The sequence below is a fragment of the Lepidochelys kempii genome, chromosome 8 (assembly GCF_965140265.1).
Source record: "Lepidochelys kempii isolate rLepKem1 chromosome 8, rLepKem1.hap2, whole genome shotgun sequence".
NCBI lineage: Eukaryota > Metazoa > Chordata > Testudines > Cheloniidae > Lepidochelys > Lepidochelys kempii.
Genome location: NC_133263.1, coordinates 85,505,528 through 85,525,489, shown reverse-complemented (window position 1 = coordinate 85,525,489; position 19,962 = coordinate 85,505,528).

The following is a 19,962-nucleotide window of genomic DNA, read 5'->3' as shown; positions in this document are numbered from 1 at the left end:
TTACCTAGTGGCCATGCCCCAGTGTCCCCAACAAGAAGATGGGGCATAAGCAAGCTAGGGAGTCTGGCTAGGAAAACAAAATCTCTATTGATAGGGGTTTAATAATTGTCCATTAAAGTTTCTCTTACGCATGTCAGAGCAAGTATAGCAGACTTCTTGGACCACTGGGGCTGACATAGTACAATTGCTGTGTTTCTGAGTAATCATAAGAAACTCAACTGGAAAAATGAAAACTATTATACTGCGGCAGTTAAGGAGGGACACAAAACCCCCACAAATATTGAGTAGGAGACAGAAACCTGACAAGGTAGTGAAGGATGAAAGAGACCTATTGCTGGAGTGGACAGAGAATTAGACATGAAAATGCAATGCACTTTGGCAGCAAAAAAGGTCAATGTAATTTGGGACTTCATATGCCAAGACTTCCCATCACAGAGCAGGAAGGTAATAGCCTAGTACTGATTTTGTAGAGTTAGGAGCTTTGAATAAGTTTCAAATACACATCCAGACATTTGGATGTTTAACCAAACCAAACCACAGAACATTTTTTTGATTTTCCTTTGATTCCTAACATCTTTATTTTGGGTATTTTATGTACTCATTCATATCTCAATCTATTATAAAAATGAATCTTTCAAGAGAAGCAGCTATGATTTCCAAGAGACTATTATGTTAAGCTTGGAAATCCTAGAGCTGGAACTGGCTTTAATGAAAAAAAATTACTTTCGTTTTAGGAGCAGAAACATTTCAGGAGGTTAAGAATATCTGGTCCTCATTTCTGGAAATTTACACTTAGCTCCTTCTCTAAAACCATATTGTAGTAGGCCCATGTACATTAATTTAGTTAGCATTTCTGCTAGTGTCCATCACCCAGGCTGCTGGGCAATTTACATCAATAACAACCACGTCCAAAAAGACACAAAATAACATTTTCAACTTAAAATGCCCAATAGTAAGACTCCCTTCTTCATAATCCCATCCTCTGCCATTAACTAAACTATGGCTCAACAAAAAATGTGACCAAATAAATAAGACTTACTACACATTTTGCTTTGAAACTTGTGTCATGGAAGATTGTTGAAGTGATTAGAGACATATCTACGTGAGAACATCCAGGAAAATTAATACAAATTAATTAAAGTTGTGAATTTGAAGTGAATTAGTTAAATTGCATTAAAACCCTGTCTGAACACCCTCATTCAGAATTAAAATGGCTTTTTATTTGGTTTAGATTAATTCACTTACACAGTGAACTAAGATAAACCAAAGACCACTTTAATTTTGAACAACAGTGGCCATGTAGAGATTTAATGAATTTTAACTAATCAACTTCAAATTCACACTTTTATTTTATTTAGAATTACTTTCTGGAATGTCATTATGTAGACAAACCCGACATTTCAGAGGCATTGAGCTCCATTGAGAGCACTCTGGTTTAACCCCAAGGATTCAGTTGACAACCTGAGGAAACCAGTGGATCGCTACTCCCACAGCAGGACACAACAAGAGATTTCTCAGGTACTTAGGTCATTTGAGAGTTTATAGAGAATAGCCAACACTTTGAATTGCTGTTGGAATTGAACAGGTTTCCAGTGCAGAGTGCAAATCACTGTTATATGCTTATTCAGTAGCAGTCTTCTTCACTTAATATAAGGGTTGATGCATTCTGCACAGGCTGAAGCTTCTGGTTGCTTTCTGAAATGTTCTAAGAGCTACAATACAGGGAATATTGATAGAATGAATTCAGTGTGTTTTTTTTTTCTTTTTAAATAGCTGACTGTGTCAATTGTAACAAATCTACGTGAAAGCAGCATTTGAATCCATTGCAAGTCTTTCTGGTATTTAATGCCTTAAGTATATGATTTTTATGGGGCAATATATTGTAAGTTATTCATTTTTTAAATGTGTAGATGCTGCACTCTCTTTACATCTAAAATTATATCTTTCAGCTGTTCATTATTGTCTCACGTAACTAAATCTTCAGTGTCAAGAAAGTTAAAATCACTTCAGCCTAGACATTCACTAGCAATTTTCTTTGAAGAAGGCAGAAATTTATTTGGCTTGACCCAATGATTGAATAAATTGATTTTCTTCAAGCTGTCTGGTAAAATAGATGTATTTACTTCCATTGTACTCTAAAATTATATTAGAAATGCTCCTTGTAAGTACAAATAATTAAGGAAGCTTTTTAATGACCTTAAGTTATTGGAATAAAATCAGTGGTAAAAGCATACTTCTTCTTTGAGAGTCATCTTATTGTTGGGATGTGAAGGATTCCCAGTATTTCGTTTCAAGGGATTAGAAACAAAATTCCCCTAGGCATTTCACTTTAGTGGATAAAAAACACACACATTCGTTTGGAAAATTTAACCAACTAGAATGGCATAATACTTCTTAATAACTGTAGAGCAAAACCATGATTAAAATAAAAATCATTCAAGTGGCTTTTTTTAAAGACTCAAATAAGGCAGCTGCTGATTATTGTAATATGCATGTTCCGTGTTATACAAATTTCAGAGGAAATAATGACGGGTAAATCATGGAAGAGTCAAAGGTGGTCATGGTTCCCAAACAGATAAGATTGTGTAGATTGTGGGTGAAAGTTTCAGCCCCATTCTGATCCCTGATCTCTGATCAAAGGACTGAGTGTCATAAAAGGGCTCTAAAACCCCCCAGATCCAGCTGCAGGAGAATTCCCTCAGTGCTAGAAGTGAGGAAGACAGTCACATGGTCTCTCCTGGGGAAGTCTTCAGAAACCACAGTGTAAAGAGAATTCTAGGAGCAGGGTTGGGAGTAAGAGGGGCATTCTGGGTAGTCAGTGACAGGCTGCCTTAACTTTGGCAGTCCTTCAGGGTCCACTCTAGCTTATGATTGCACCCTCAATCTGGAGGGTGCAAAGGTGGCTTTGAGCTGCCTTAGTCCCTCATCCCCCTGTGAGTTCTGTGGCATGCTATCCACTCCTGGCGCAGAGCTGTGTGTGCGTGACCTAGGCCTTGTGACAGAAAGAGTCAATTTCTTCAACATTGAACAGAGAGCTATATTTTAATAATATGTGTCCTAAAGCTTTGTCAGTGTCATTGTTGAGCTTCAGCCTTATCCTGCCAGCCTTCCTGCTACAGAACAAGTACACATATTCTCAAAATTCATGTATCCTGCCACAGATGGGGCATAGGTGCAGTTCAGGTTGATGCACTAGATCAGTGGTTCTCAAACCGTTTTAATGGGGTTGCCAGGGCTGGCTTTGGCTTTAGCCCTGGGCCCCAGCAAGGCTAAGCCCAAGCACCACCGCATAGGACTGAAACCCAAGCCAGTGGGACTCAGGTTACAGACCGTCTGCCTGGGGCTGAATTCTTTTGGCTTCAGCTTTGCCTCCTCCCCCCACCAGGGGAAGTGGAGCTCGGGCTTTGGCTTTGGACCACACCCCCGCCTGGGGCGATGGAGCTTGAGTGGGCTTAGGCTTCGGTCCCCCCTCCTGGGGTCCTGTAGTAATTTTTGTTGTCAGAAGGGGGTCATGGTGCAATGAAGTTTGAGAACCCCTGCACTAGATGCAACTGTAGATGCAGTTGGCACTTTGTTTTACACACATACAAATGGTTATTTCAAAACACGTACACTCTATTTTTTGCTCTATCACTGCATCATTTGATTGGCAGCTATAGATTCCCAATACTCTGTGTCAATATTACTCAGCTGCAAGTTCTGCTTGAGCATATTTTTCACATCTTTTCTATGCTGATGTTGTTTCTATTCTCCATGGCCTCGACCGTATTAATAATTAGTATTTTTCATCCTTCCATCTCAAGGCCTTTCATCTATTTGAAATGCAGCTCATTCATCAATGAACTTCAGATCCATCCAGTTTGCTAGACTGTCAATAAGTTACATCTTCATCAGTATTATATGTGTAGCAGCAAGTTTAGCACACTCCAACACTGGATATTGGATCCAGTGGATATTTCATCATGCCACTTTGTACTCAGGATGTGTCTTTTATAGAAATTTGCTAGCACATTCACATGACTTCAGTAACAAGTTCTTCTCTCAGTACCATATGTCTGAATGGGAAATACAGCTGCACTGTCCAACTTGATCTTTTCACAAATGCAAGTGTTATAGGGGATATGATTAAAGGGCTTAACGAGCTTCATGGATATTTGGTTTAGTTAACTCCATAATCTTTTAAGTGTGACACGAACTGGAGGGGAAAAAAAGCTGGAAAAAGTAATAAGGGTTTTTTGACTTGATAGTGTGAGACAGGAGGAGGAGGACTGAGACTAAAATTAAAAGGCAAGGGTAGAAGAGAGACTTGGGGAAGAAGATTCAGGTATCATATCACCTGGGTGAGAGGGAGTAGATGGCTCATAAGCTAAACAGGATTGGGCTGGGATAGGAGACCTCTGTTTGCCATTGACTTCTGGGGAGCCGGGATTTCATCTGCTGGTTTTTTGGATCTAATGTACCACTGACAACATGACCACTTGTGGATATCAAAGATCCCATGGCACTTTCTCAAAGAGCATGGATGTTGACCTGTTGCCCTGGACAAACTCTAGTGTGGGTACATTTGACTGATTGGAGAATATGTTCTTCGTGTGCTCTCCTAAACTGCTGTTAAACAATCACCACAATTCACTCAAAATGGTGGATGAAGTGAACCCTATGTAAAGACTTTTTTTTTATTAATTGTAAAGTATTTGGGTACCCTTCAGGATGAGTGGTGCTATGTAAATGTCATTTTATTATAAGGAACAAAGCCTTTCTCCACTAGGTCAACAATTCAAATACAAATGTCCATTTTACAAAATCACTCTCACAATTATCACCCTTCCTGTCATTTTCAGGAGAGGAGCCAAGAGATGCCAATTGGGCATGAAGAGTGAATTACCCTCTTGCTAGAGATTAAGGGATGAAACCATCACTAACGCAGTATGGGGAAGCTTGCACACCTACTATCTGTCCTGTGTTTCTACCATGGATAATTGGAGGATTTCATTTTTCCTGAACTATTAATTTGGCATCTTTTATAAGCACTAAATTAGCTAAATTTAAAAGTAACAATATTTCCTCAGTGTTTGGCTGCATAGTACCCGAATCTGTTTTATACCAATATTTGATCAATTTCACTATACTGTACATTATAGATTATTTCCAGTCTGTCCTATGTGTGTGCACACGCATGTGTATGTGTGTGTGGAAAGAAAGAGAGAGAGTTAAAAAACAAAAACCAGGGCTAGCTGAGCCCAGTGTGTGCACAGTTCTCAAGGAAAGGAGATGTCTGTTCCTCCCGGGCCCTGCAAGAAAGGATTAAAGGTAGAGAAGCACTGTATATCACACTATTGCATGGGACTGTATTGGTATTAGTACTGATGATGAATGTAAATAAAAAACACACGAAGTTGCCACTCAATGGACAGAGTCTGAGAGGTCCCTGGGGCATCTGAAGATGGGGGCAGAGCAGTAAGACAGTGAGAAAACTCATCTGCTGTTAGTGCCAACAGCAAATTTTCTGAGAACTGTTTTCTCTATGATATTAGAAATGGGAATAAGACTACTTTAAAAGTTATAATGGTAGTTCTAATGTGGTTAAAGAAAATCCTCAGGAAGAAGATCCTCCAGCACTACGGGTTTCTGTTCCAGGTTGAGACATTTGGTGTTACCATAATATAACTATCTACTACTTACTCCATAATAGAAACATCAGATTAAGGGGGAAAGTACTCATAACACAAATACTTTGCTCTTATATAGACAGAACTTCCCTGGATCAGGGGCTCTCAAGCACTTGAAAAATAATAAAATAATCCTCAAGCCACTCCGTGAGTTAGCTATTATTCAAATTAATTTAACAAATAGGGCAGAAAGGAAAAATGCAGAGTCAAAGTTCACACAGGAGTTATTGGTAGATAGAGGAATATAACCCTATAGCCCTAGCTCCCCATTCTCTGCTACAATCACCAGACAACACTCTCTGTAAACTGAGCCATGTCCATTGCCAAATTGGCTGTTTATATAAAATACGGACTGAATGGGAACTCTAGATGCTGGCACAGATGCCAAAAGGCAACATAACATCCTCTCTATACTAAACCAGAAAGTTTTTTAGGAAACTGGACATGAGTCCAGTCACTAGCCTTAAGTGTATACTTCCATGACTAGTACCAGTGTCATTGTCAAATTCTCATATGTCTGCTCCTAAGCCAAGCAGTATTACACCAATGCTAAATCAGATGGCATTGTTCAAATAAAGAGATATATTTCTCAAAGAAGATTTTGAATGGGATGCAAAACTAGGATTGCCCTAAGCAATGGACATGCTGGGCATTAGCCTTCTAACTTGCTTGACAAAGTTTGTCAAGTTCCTGAAGGGAACAGGATTGATATCCAGATCATCACTAATGTCCAGGCTTTGAGTTTGGGTGGTTCATGATTTTAAAACTTTAAAGTCCTATGAAATTTGACTCTGAGCCCAAACAGTTCTCTGCTTTCCCTGCCCTTCTATTCTTGCTCTCTTTTATTCACATAATAAGAAAATCTGTTTGCCTTTACACCAGAATAACTATTGATTTCAGTGGAGTTTCTCTTGATTTACACCCAGGGTAATGGAGCAGAATTAGGTCAATTGGATGCAGCAGTACACCTGACAAGTAATTTTTAAAAAATAAAGTGGCAAGATTAAAAACGTTGATCAAAACACCCTATTTTGCCAGTTTCTCCAAATACCTGAGTAAACGATCATCAATTATTAGTCCTTTGCCAGTAAGCAACAGCATGAAATAAATTTGTTTCTTTCTGGCTGCCTAAAAGAAGATGAAAAATCTGAAAAATGCATCTAATTATCATGTATGGTACAACAACAAATGAACATTAGTATTTGGCATTAACTAATGGAACAGCAAATAACGCTAAAAGAATCTTACTTGAAATTGCTGTTAAGTATTCTTCTAGTCTATACAAATAGCAGCAGCTACTAATGATAGTGCTAAAATGGTGTGCTGGTTATTACAGCATGGTTTGAAGCCCTTAAAGTGTCCCAAATGACAACAGTTGTAGCTGGATGTGAAGAAAAAGGTCAGAAAATAGTGGACCTTTGCCTTTAAGTGTTTTAGAATAATGCAGAGCAAACTCAAGGGAGTCCCTTCTATTTGGCTGGGGAAACAAAGCTTTCCTTCATTTCCTGACTGTGCACCTTTGATTCCTGCAGTGGTTCCTGCTCCCCATATTGCACTCCGGGGAGTCTAATTACTGGTAGCTGCCAAATTTATATTTGAAGCCTGGCCATTAAAAATTTTATTTAAGTCGTAGTGCTCAGCGTTTAGCAGTAATAGAAGTAGCAAATGAAGATGCATTACAAAGAGGACACTAATCTGAAGGCCAAAAAAACAAACAAACAAACGTCATCATTTGATATGGTTGGGTTCTTTGAATTACATTTATTACAATTCAGTTTTAAAGCAACTACAGTGACATATGCCAAGGTTGCTACACAGATCAAACTGATGAAAGGCAGGAAATTAGAAGTTCAGATAACTTACCCTCTGACCTTAACTCACACACACAAAATACTAATCTTAAAAGTGAGGTTAAAAGGTAGAACAGGGGCAGATCGTCAGCTGGTGTAAATTAAGCATAAATCAATTGAGGGACACCAATTTAGGACCTGTCCCAATGTAGAATCATCTGGCTTTTGACAGCTTGTGTCCAAAGTGTATTGTGATATAAAAGGGTTCTTTTGATATTTTATCAAGCTGAACTCAGGGGCTAATATGTCTGAACCTGATCTGACCTTGGTTACACTGGTGCAAATCCAGAGTGACTTCACTGACAGTGCTAATATTATTCTTGATTTACATCAGGGTAGCTGAGATTAGATTTGATGACATCCTATTTGTATTTTTTTCACATTTGGGAGCCAAAATTCATATACAAATAGAGGGTCAGTTCTGACACAAGCACCTGGCACTGGATCCTCAACTGGTATAACTCAGCATAGGTCCATTGAAAATCAGTGGATCTATGTCAATTTCCGACAGTTGGGGCTGTGGCCCCCTAAGCAGTACTCCACAGATATCAAACCCCCAGTTGTCATCATGTAAAAGGCAACATTTACCCACAGTTACCTCACAACAGTATAGAAGTATTACAGTGTTTTCATATAGTTAGAATAAAAAATAACTGCAGTGTTGTCTATCAGATGTGGCCAAACAAAACTACAGAAGGCCCTGGTATATCATGCATATCTTTTTAAACCGAACGAAAAATATATACACTGACTAGTCCATAACTCCATTGTGGCACAAGCATGACAGTCACACTTCAGCAGCTCCAGAGAACTCAAGGAAATACTATGGAAGTCAGTGACGCTATGACAATTTACACCAGTGGAAGTTCTGGCTCCCTGCCTATCGCTACTTCTCTAAAGAATGTTCCATTGTACTCAGAGTTTTGTTGTATGTAGCAAATACATAAACCTCAGAAGATATATAATCAAGCGTATGCCTTTTAGATACAATTGAATCAGACCTTCTAAAATACTACAATATGTGTATGCAGTGATGAGCTGCCAAAGCTGAAGAACTGGTCCCTTCAGTCGCTCCGGGTTTTCAGCGGCACTTCGGTGGCGGGTCCCTCACTCGCTCTGGGTCTTTGGTGGCCCTGAAGGACCTGCCGCCAAAGTGCCACCGAAGACCTGGAGCGCCGCCGGGTGAGTAAAAATTAAAAACGGTGGACAGGACGGTCCCGCAGGCAGGATGTGGCTAGTGGGCCGGAGTTTGCCCACCCCTTTAACAACCAGTTCTAAACCGGCTTCAAAATTTAACAACCCGTTCGCTCGAACCGGTGCGAACCAGCTCCAGCTCACCACTGCATGTATGACACAGGGAGCCTGATTTTATATCAATTTTACCACATATAACTCCGTTTACTTCAATGGAATTACTGCTGATATACACCAGTGCATGTGAGAGGAAAATCAAGCTCACTGAATGGAAGATTGTTTCAAGCAGGTCCATTTAGGTGATTTAGTTGGTGTTGGTTCTGCTTTGAGCAGGGGTAGGACTAGATGACCTCCTGAGGTCCCTTCCAACCCTGATATTCATTGATTCTATGATTCATTCCCAAATGTTATTCTGCTATGTCTTTTTAAAAATAAAACGTAAATGGTTCATTATTACCAGAAATTTCTTAAAATTAGATAGAAATGGGAAGTGAATGTTTGTAGTAAGCAAATGTTATACAATTTGGTAGCGAGCAGTGGGCAATTAAGTCCAGTATCTTCTCTAACTACTGCATCAAGAAAAACGGCACAAGAAATAAAACAGTAAAAATAACAAGAATGAAAATAAAAGTTCAAGATGTTCAATCAGCAGCCAAAAGGCTTCCAAGAGCCAAGTGTGTCATTATGAAAAACCTTCCTCTCAGTCCTGCATGGCCAGTCTCCACACATGCACAGAGCTCCCTTGGATGTCAAGCACTGATGTCAATGGGACTCTCCATATACGGAGAGCAGAGAACTGGCTCTGAGAGCAGAAGTTACCATTCAATGTGAATTCAATGTGCTGTTTGGAAAAGCAAGGGAATAACTGACCCCACACAATCTGCTAATCCTTGGCCCTTGTTCCGACTCCTTTGCAGTGGATACCTTAAGCAGTGTAGAGCCCAGGACTGGCGAAATGGAAAGGTCACCTTTAAGGCCATCTTTCTCCACCTCTCCCATCCAGCTCTGACAAAACACCTGAAAGCGAAGGGCCTTGTTCATTGTGCTCCAGAGAGAGATTCAATTCTTCTATACCGGCGCATGCCCGTCTACTTTGGTAGAGGTTGTCTTTGAGGCACATATTGTGGGAAACAGTATATCTGGTTACTGTCAATCACAAAAATGCATCTAATTATCATGTATGGTACAACAACAAATGAACATTAGTATTTGGCATTAACTAATGGAACAGCAAATAACGCTAAAAGAATCTTACTTGACATTGCTGTTAAGTATTCTTCTAGTCTATACAAATAGCAGCATCCACTAATGATAGTGCTAAAATGGTGTGCTGGTTATTACAACATGGTTTGAAGCCCTTAAAGTGTCCCAAATGACAACAGTTGTAGCTGGATGTGAAGAAAAAGGTCAGAAAATAATGGACCTTTGCCTTTTACCTTTAGCCATTTTTTAAACTCATTTATAAGAGACATGCAAAGAAAGGCAATCATTAATCATACCTTTGTCAAAAAGCTACTGCCCAAGCTATTACTAAATAAAATCTACAAAACCTGGACTAACTGTTCAAATGCAAATGTTCTGAGATCAGTGATAAAAGCTTGAAATTATCTGCCTTATTTGCATGTTGTTTTCTTCAAAACAGCCTTCCTGTAGTTCAGTATGGCCACCCGCTGCAGTGGACTGGGGAATATATTGCTAAAATGGTATAAATGAGGGAGAGAAAACGAATATTGTCCAAGCCTTTGTATTGTATATATATTTTTAAATGTCTAATTTCAAAATGTCGATTATTAACATAATCCCCATTCAGATAAAAATAATCCCAAAGCTATTTAAATCAGTGAGATCCAGATCTCCAGTGTATATCTTTCATTTCAAAATGAAAAAGTACTTGTGTAAAATAAATGAATCCCACATATATTACTTGGGCCATATCACATCCAAAATTTTTAAGTAAAAGTCCTTCTTAATTTTTTCAATAATTGACATCAGCCATACAGCAGCAGCAGCAGAAATGCATGTTCAGGACTTTTATTCTATATTTCTGCTATTCCCATTTCATTAGACATGTTGCTTCATACGTTTGCCTGTGTTGGTTACATGCTGCTTTCCCTCAGCAGTCGGTAAACCATTCAGGGCACATGCATGCCCAGTGTAAAATGAGACTAAGTGTGGGACAATGGCTTTAACTCTCAGCTGAATCAACAAGCCACCACTGCAAAATCCAGTGGCATTACCCAGTGACAATGCAGACTTTTTTCATAGGAGCCCCACACCAGCTTCTCTCCATACTTTGTCTGACAGTCTAACTGTTCTTCATAGCTTTCACTTTTGATCATGTTTCCTTATGATTGGCCAAATCCTGAGCTGAACTAAATGGAGCTATGCAGACTTATAGGTGAGGATCTTGCCCTGCACCTGCTGTAGTTTGTTTACCTTTCGGTCATTTGAGGGGTTATAGTTTAAAAATATTCTACAAAAATGGTTACATTGGGCTTTAAGCTTTTGACCTTGTTCTCACTGAAGTCAATAGCAAAAGTTCCATTGATTTTAATGGTCCAGGAGTAGACATTAAATACTTATATGTTTCTATGGGAAATAGGTAGGGAGTAGGTACCTATTTAGAGGCTCTGGACCAGATCCTCAGTCCCAATAAGGTTGACTTGGATTGTTGTAACTGCACAAAGCAAATTTAAAACTATGCGGAAGTGGTCAGGCATAGAGCTAGATGAAAATTTGCAGAAAAAAAATTGCAGAAAAATGCAGTTTCAGGTTAACCAAAACTATTCACAAAATCAAGTTGAAATTCGGTGAATTATTTCATCCAGGGGGGAAAAAAATGAAAAAAATTGAAAGTGTCAAAATGAAATGTTTCAGCGTTTCTTTTCAAAATGACTTTTAGCTAGGTTTATTTAAAAAAAAAACATGTTGACTCCATTTCTTCTTGGCTGTCTATAATACTCCTGCAGAAGTAGATACTCAAATCCTGGAGCTTTGGGAAAGCTCAGATTTTATGATCCATGTCCACATTTAACAAACTATTGAGAATATGAAATCCCTCTCTCATGAATGCTATGCTATGTTTGATATTTGATGCACCTAACAAGCTTTATTCTCATCTCACTTACAATGGTGTATTGCTTTCAAAGGAGTTACTCTAATTTTCTCGGTATTAGAGGACAAACAGGCTCAGGGAAACAAAGTTGACTTGAACTGATCATTTTCTTATTGCTGTTTGTCTTGCTTTTTGAAGAGTGTTTATAGTGTGTTATTGAGCTACTTCATGGTATTGTACGTAACTCCTGCTGAAGAAACAGTCTCACTTGTTTTATTCTGAAAACAGTTTTAAACTGTTGATACATTCATTTAAAATGCACATTTCTGTTCATCTGATTTCCAATTTGCCTAGAGGAGCGGGCTTAGCTAGTAAAGGGGTCTCAGGACATGAAACAGTCATATGCAAATCAGCTGTGAATAATCTATGTAGCTAGTAATTTCAATACGTCAAAATATTAGATTTGCATCCCTCTGTGGATATCAGCATTTAAAGCAAAAACAACATCCCTTATTTCATTCTGATAACGACTTTCAGCTATGTACTCCCAAAGTGTACTTGTTGAATCATTCAGTGAAGAGTTATCGCTTCTTAAAGGAGGCTGGACTGTACACAGATTGGAACCCAGTGTTTCATATTATTGAATGACAGTGCAAAGAAGAAAATTTGTAGAGCCATACCTCAGATGCCATGGGTTGCCAGATTGAGGAATGTGTTTGTTCCTTATATATCTCACTGATCTGTACGTCCAACCACACCTCCACAGCTGTTTATTTCTGGCAACACCCTCTATCAATGGCTGGCTGTTTGCACGCTATGCCTATTCTTCATGGAACTCTGTTCCTCCCACAATCAGATTTATGGAGTTTTTTCTGAACTAAAAATTAATCTGCTTTGGTGTTGCCATTCGGGCTGTCATTGCTGACCACTCAGATATAAGCATGAAGGTCATTATTATACAGGCAAGTGATTAATGGAAAAATCATTTGCTGACTTATTCTGTATGCTGTAATGAATATACTACGTTATAAGCATGAATTTGAAAGGGAACACTATTTGTAAGGGAAATCTGTGTCCTGTTTGTTTGAAATAAGGTTCTATATGACAAATAATTTAGAGCTAGATTCAATCCTGGTGAAAAAATTGGTGCCTGCTAACAAAAGGGTTAGATTTGGCCATCATCTCTATAGTATTTTGTAACAATGTAACACTAGCAGTTGATAAGAGAAAATGATTTTATCCAACTGTGTTATGGGCATAAAATCTTAATAATGAATAAATTAAATGGCCATTTAAATGATAATTCTTTCCTGTGTTTTATTTAGAAATATTTTGCATGAAGTGTGTAATCAGTCAAATTTCTCTGTTTACATTTGGAAAGTTGCATACATGCATTCACACCGTCTTTTCAAAATCTCTCATGAACATTTCCCTGGGCTTTGGGTCTATCATATACAATCAATGCACCATGTGCTCTGAACTGAGCTGGCCCTAAATTCTTCAGCAAAGTCCCCTTATTTCGGTATTGTCAGTGCATTTTTTCCCAAATTGATGTTTTTATTGAATGAAAATAGATAATACACTAGGACAGTAACCTCTCTATTTTATTTTGATATTGTATTTGTGTTCTCCCTGAATTTCACGTTTTCACTGTACTCTGATTTTGCACAAAACACAACTCCCCCACAGAAGTTGTTATAGGAAGGTAGAAGTTCTGGCAGCAGAATCAAGGGCAGCTGGGAGTTTGCCACCAGTCAAGCATGGGAAAGCTGTTCAGGATTATTAGATGTTTCTGCTAAAATAATTGGTAGCAAAAGGGTTAACAATGCTGATATTTAAACCATCCTCTTCATGTTTCCAAGTTAACATCCTCCTGTGGAGATAAGTAGGGCTGAAGAAAATTTATGTGGTGGAGCACAATTCTGCAACAAGGAGGCAAATTCTGTAGCCATGGAATTGCAGCATTGTATTGAACCATAATTGTTATTTTCTGGATATAATGTTGAAAACTTTAACTTGTGTTGCAGGTGACTGACTCTCTGATAAGTAGTTGAGATTGCTGCCAATGCAGATAAAGTAGAGATATGCCCTAAATATGCCATTTCAAAAGGCTCTTTTCAACTTATGATACTTTTTGGGTTCTCAAAAAGAAAAGGAGTACTTGTGGCACCTTACAGACTAACAAATTTATTTGAGCTTAAGCTTTTGTGAGCTACAGCTCACTTCATCGGATGCATGATGTTTATGCTCAAATAAATTTGTTAGTCTCTAAGGTGCCACAAGTACTCCTTTTCTTTTTGCAGATACAGACTAACACGGCTGCTACTCAAACCTTTTGGGTTCTGTGCCTTTGTGCTCTATAATTGTATGCACCAAACAACTACAATAGACTATCCCATTGATTTTCACAGTACATACACAGAAACCAGCAGGTTGCCATTCAATGCATACACCAGCTACACAGCAAAATTCAGCTGGACTGAAACTAGCCAGGTCTTATTGAAAACTAATATGGGAGCTTTATTTTATTTTTTCCTAAATTAAATGGAATATTCACAGACTAACGTGTGTTGCATTCATTATAGATAAGGGCTTTTTGCACTATGGCTTGGGATGATTTGATATAACTTTCCTTAACAGTATCTGTCCATGTGCTGCAAATACAAGATATGCCTGTAGCCCATAGCTCTGGTATTTTTTATTTGGAACCTCTCTTGTATACCACGGTGAAGTGAATTGTGACATCTTTTGAAATAAAACCCTTCTTGCAGGAATAAAGAAAACTGAAAAGAAAGGTAAGGGTGTTCCATTATTTTTAGCATGGCACAGTGTTCTATTTTAGAAAATGGCAGTCAGCAAACCCTTTGTGATCGCTTTACACCTCAGAGGCAGAAATCCAACAACATCCTACATGCTTATAGCGCTTTTTTAAAATCCTCTCACAAGTTGCATAGTGTAGATACCTAGGTACCATCAAGACAGTTGAGAAAAAAAAAATACCCCAAAAGATCAGGAAATTTGTTAGGAATCAATTAGCCTGGGGCTATAGAATGTGAAGGAGAGCGGTTGTTGATCTACAACATTAATAATGGCCTTGATTCAGCCAGGTATATGTAAGCCCATGTGTGACTTCAAGCGCATGAGTAGTCCCAATTATCCATTGACTTCAATTATAGTTAATACCATGGTGGTGAAAAGAGAACAAGGCTTTATCTCTTTCTAATAAAAATCACCACCAGTGATCATTTCCACTTGAGACATCACATATAAATACCAGAGCCTTGGTCAGGACCATCCCTGAATCACTCCACCAGCATTGACGTGCTTTAATCCCATGATGTATTGTACTTAGAGTTATAAACCTGGCGTATCAGACTTTGTTCCAGTCATCCTGTGAGACCCACTTGTTATTTGTAACCAGAGTAAGGAATTATATTCAGTACTTAGAGTACATTCCTTTTTACAATGGTACGATTGCAACTTTTGGGATCTCATGCTACTCAAATTGCTAGACTAACAGAGATCAGAACCTGCAGGTTTCAGTACAGTATCTTGCTTGTTACCATTTCCAGAAGTAATACCATACTTTTGCAAAAAGAAAAGGAGTACTTGTGGCACCTTAGACTCCTTTTCTTTTTGCGAATACAGACTAACATGGCTGTTACTCTGAAACCATACTTTTGGAATCCTGGTGAGCTCATGTTGTAATTCATGGAAGGCAGACAGAGCCTGTGAAGTAGTGCTCTGGAAATGATATGACATGACCTCCACTGCTCCCCACACATAGGACAAATATTCAGGAATAGCCATGAGTTTGGGGCTCTCCAGTTTACTCTATTTTTATTTTAAAACTTCAGGCCTAATGGACTCCTGCTGAGGTAAAATTTGTTTAAGTGAGTGTAGAATCTAGCTCATTTGCCTGTATTCAGACTTATTAGTGTGTGGTTTTATCATTCCTATAGGAAAAGTTCATACATTCAAAAATATGAAAGAAAGTATGCAATTATGTTTTCACCTGCCTTAGTGAAAAGTCAGATCTGAAATGAAGGTATTTCAGCCCTATTGCACCACAGACACAACTGTAAATATTGCCAGTGAATTGTTACCTACACCTCCTTGTTTCATTAAAATATCTTGGGTGGGGGGGCTGGATAATATATTTCGTTTGTGTCATCATGTTTTGCTGAATCAAATCAGCACTTCTGCAATGTGGAACAAAATGGAATCTGAATCAAAAGGGCATCTCTGGCAATAGTATTAAATATGACAAGGCAAGTACAAACCAGGTCTAATAGCTAAAGACTTTTTGACTTTTTAAGATGTTCAATTGAACATTTAAAAGGTTTAGTCTCATATCAAATCTAGAAAGCACCCCTGGGGCAGGCTGAAGTAACTATGCCATTAGGCACTGAGTTGCAAATTGCCTATTAAGTCTGACTGAAACTGTAAAATTGCTTTTCACAATGCAAATTAATGTAAATAAGAACAATTGGTTACACATATCACAGAGTATCAAACTGTCGACAGATGATGAGTACTGGGTTTTTTCCTCCTGAATTAGCATTACTTTAAGGTTATATTTAGTGCATAGTTAAGAGGTCTGGATGTTTTTATGATACATTCCACAAATATGAACACACATCCTGATGTATGTCTATTATGTGAAATAGAGACTTTTTGTGCAAATCAATGATATTTTCTTTCAGGTCTAACAGAAATATCACAAAACAATCCATTTACCTTCAGACATTCAGTTATATATGGTCCTCCTTCAGAAGAGGAGGAGAGACCATGAAACACTTATCAGTTACAAAAGTATTAGGTGGAGGAAAAAAAGTTGTAAGACTCAAAAGCATTAAATGATCAAAGCCCTTTTGTAAGACCTCTAGGCTGCAGTAGCTCTATATAGCAAGAGCTTACATTGTCACTTCTGAGAGCTTTTGCTGTGTCATTTTTTAAAAATTTTGTTCTACAAAAGGTAAAAATCAAAAATGCCCCCTTCCTTTGTTTCATCTTAGGTTAAATTGATTTACAGTATGCAAGCACTACCAACTTCTCTGCTTTACAAGAGAGAACAAGGTCACCATCAAGTGATATACACATGGTTTCAGTTTATGTAGTCTACTTCTGTTTGGCAAATCTATCTTCCACGAAGGTTTCATGTTATGACACTAGGGCAGATGTACTGCAGTAGTTAGAGCAGATCCTACCTATTACATTTTGTGCTTGCTTCTTAGAAAAATCTCTGATCAATAATTCTGGTTAATTTTGTAACGATAACTTTAACATCTGGCAGATATTTCTTGAGTTAATTACTTTTTGCAATACAAAGTAAATGACCTGGTACTGACAGTATGATTATTGATTAACTTTGTTGAGGAATACAAAAACTAAATTAGATATATTAATAGAACATTTTACCTCAGTCATATTGGTAACAGCAAAAAAAAAAAAAAGTTTGTATTCTTCTCACTGTTTTGGCAATAAGAGGGCTTCCTACTGTTAGGGAAAAAGGGTTCCCCTCCCGTCTAGGGTTAGGAGGGTAGCCTTCCCTGGACTTCTGTATTAGCCAAACAAAACACAGAGTCTTGGCTCTTTGATAAAGTGAGGCACTTTATTGCTAGCGAATACGACAGCTGAAGGGCTCACCAATTCCTTTTCAGAGGAAAATGGTGAAGCCCCGAACAAAGAACAGGGATGAGCTTTTATAGCTTGGTTTAACATACATTGTGATATCTCTTCCAGTTCAAACCGGTTAACCCAGTCTGTTTGAAGTTCTGGGGTAGGTAAGAGCATGGAGGCTTATCTGTATAAGGAATTCTCTCCCCAAAAGCAGGGAGTGCAGGTTACACACAGTTCGCATTCTTTCTATCCATAAACAAAGTAGAAAGGACAGATAAGCATAGAAAAAAGACAGCAGCGTAGCTTTACATGATTATAGGGTCGCTTTCTGGGTTTTTTTCCCTATCAGTTCCCCCCTTTGAGCCTGAAGATAATTATCTTACATGGCTCATTATTCATTGTTTAACATGTTCATGTGTTTCTCATCTTGGTTAACACCACCCTTCTTTACATATAGTATCTTTGCTGGGCTCATGGTTTTGGTACATACCCGGTGGAAGAGGGCACAACAACTGGACGCACAGCAAAACAGCAGACCCACAATCATAAGGAATCCCACTCCATACACAAACAAGGTTTTTAGCCATCCAAAGTTAGGCAACCAGCTGGTGAGCCAGCCCCACAAGTCAAAGCCCACACTGGGAGAAATAGAGGCCTGCTTATGAAAGAAGGCTGACACGTTTGCAATTATGTTAGTATCTGTGACTATGCGTCCGCTTTGATTTACATAAAGGCAGCATGTGGCATTGAGAAATGTGCACACCCCTCCCTGTGCACTTAAAAGCTGATCCAGGGCCAACCTGTTTTGCATACTGTAGCGAGCTAGTGAGCTTATTTCTTCTTGCAAAGCTTGGATTGCATCTCGAGTGGCGTTAGTAAATATTTCCATTTCGGCTGACATATTTTTTAGCGCGTATTCAAGTTGGCCCACCCCCACCCACGGAAACAGAATACGGAAGGCGTGCATACCTGTACTGCCTTCCTCGACAATAGGATTATAACTGGTATCTCGACGGGTTCGTCGGGTTGTGTCTCTGATTTCTATTAAGTCTCTACGATGCATCCCTCCTGGCCAGGCAAAGGCCACCGTGCATCTTTCCAACCACCTTGGGGGCAAGGTCTTTCCTGCCCAAGTGCCACATACCCACCATAAGTGATGATCTCCTACTACTATGCTATAGTTGCCTTTATTGCCCCCTGAGTTCTGAGATACTTCCTGCAATCGTCCCACCAGGGATGCAGCATTATCAGGATTGGGTCCTATTCCCCCCCATTTCCATAATGTAAGGCCGGCAAATTGAGTCGCATTTTCTCTGAGAATGTACCCCACATAGCCTCCAGCACAGGCATAGTTGGCTACCTCAGTACCATTGGGATACAGCAAAAGAGTAGTACTTGCATTGTTTCCCAAAATTAGAATTTTCTCACAGTGGGTTTTCGGGTATTTTCCCAGAGTAGTTTTGCCTCGGGTGCATAGCGACCTCTTTTCTACGCACAAGGGGGCCTTAACGAGCAAGTCTGGGCGATGGTTCGGGATCCAGGTCCTAAAATCTATGGGTCCCCTTCCCCTTTTTCCCTTTTGGCCGTACCACGCCAAACCATTTTGCCAAGAATTGAGGAGCGCTGGAACCGGCAAAATGGGGAACCCTTGCAGTGAATGGGAAGAGAAGTGGGAACACACCCAACAGTCACTAACATTCCATGCGTTGGTTAAATTTTGGGCTAATTGTAGAAACGTATTTTTATCCCAACCCCCCAGGGCAGAGGTCCAGGTTAACGCCCATAGCCATACATACATTATAAACACTACCAGCTACTAACAACTCTAAAAAAAATAATATTAATACAATATTTGTAACAGTATACTAATACTCCAGAGTTCTGTAACTGCTTCTGATTCCGCTGATTGACCGGTACCCAGTTCATGTAGAAGCGGCGGTCGTGATGGGAGTTGTTGGGGATGTTGGAGCAGGAACCTTTTTACAGTGGCTGCAGTGCACCCATCTATCGATGCCCTCGACCTTTACTGCAGTTGGAGTAGTCAGAAGGACTTGGGCCGGGGCCGACCACCTTGGTTCCAGGCAATGCTTCCTTCGATGGATTTTAACACAGACAAAGTCTCCTGGAAAAAGAGAGTGCGCACAAGTATCAAGCGGTAAAGGTTGGGCATCTTTTACTCTAGCCCATGCATCACTCAAGGCATCTTGCAACATGCGACAATAACCCGCCAACTTATCTTGCCCAGCCATTAATGAAGTTTTTGCTGGGGCAAACCCGTCTACACTGGTTAGAGGAATTGGCAAGGGTCGGCCAAATAGAATTTCGAATGGTGTCAACGAATGCTTCCTATGGGGTGTATTACGAAGATTGGTTAACACTATGGGTAACACTTCAGGCCACTTTAATCCAGTCTGCTCGCATAGCTTTGCCAATTGGGTTTTTATCAGCCCATTCACCCTTTCTACTTTTCCTGAACTTTGTGGATGATAGGGGGTATGCAAGGCTTGTTTTATGCCGAGGGCCTTTGCTAAGTGTTGAATAATTTGGGAAGTGAAATGGGGGCCTTGGTCAC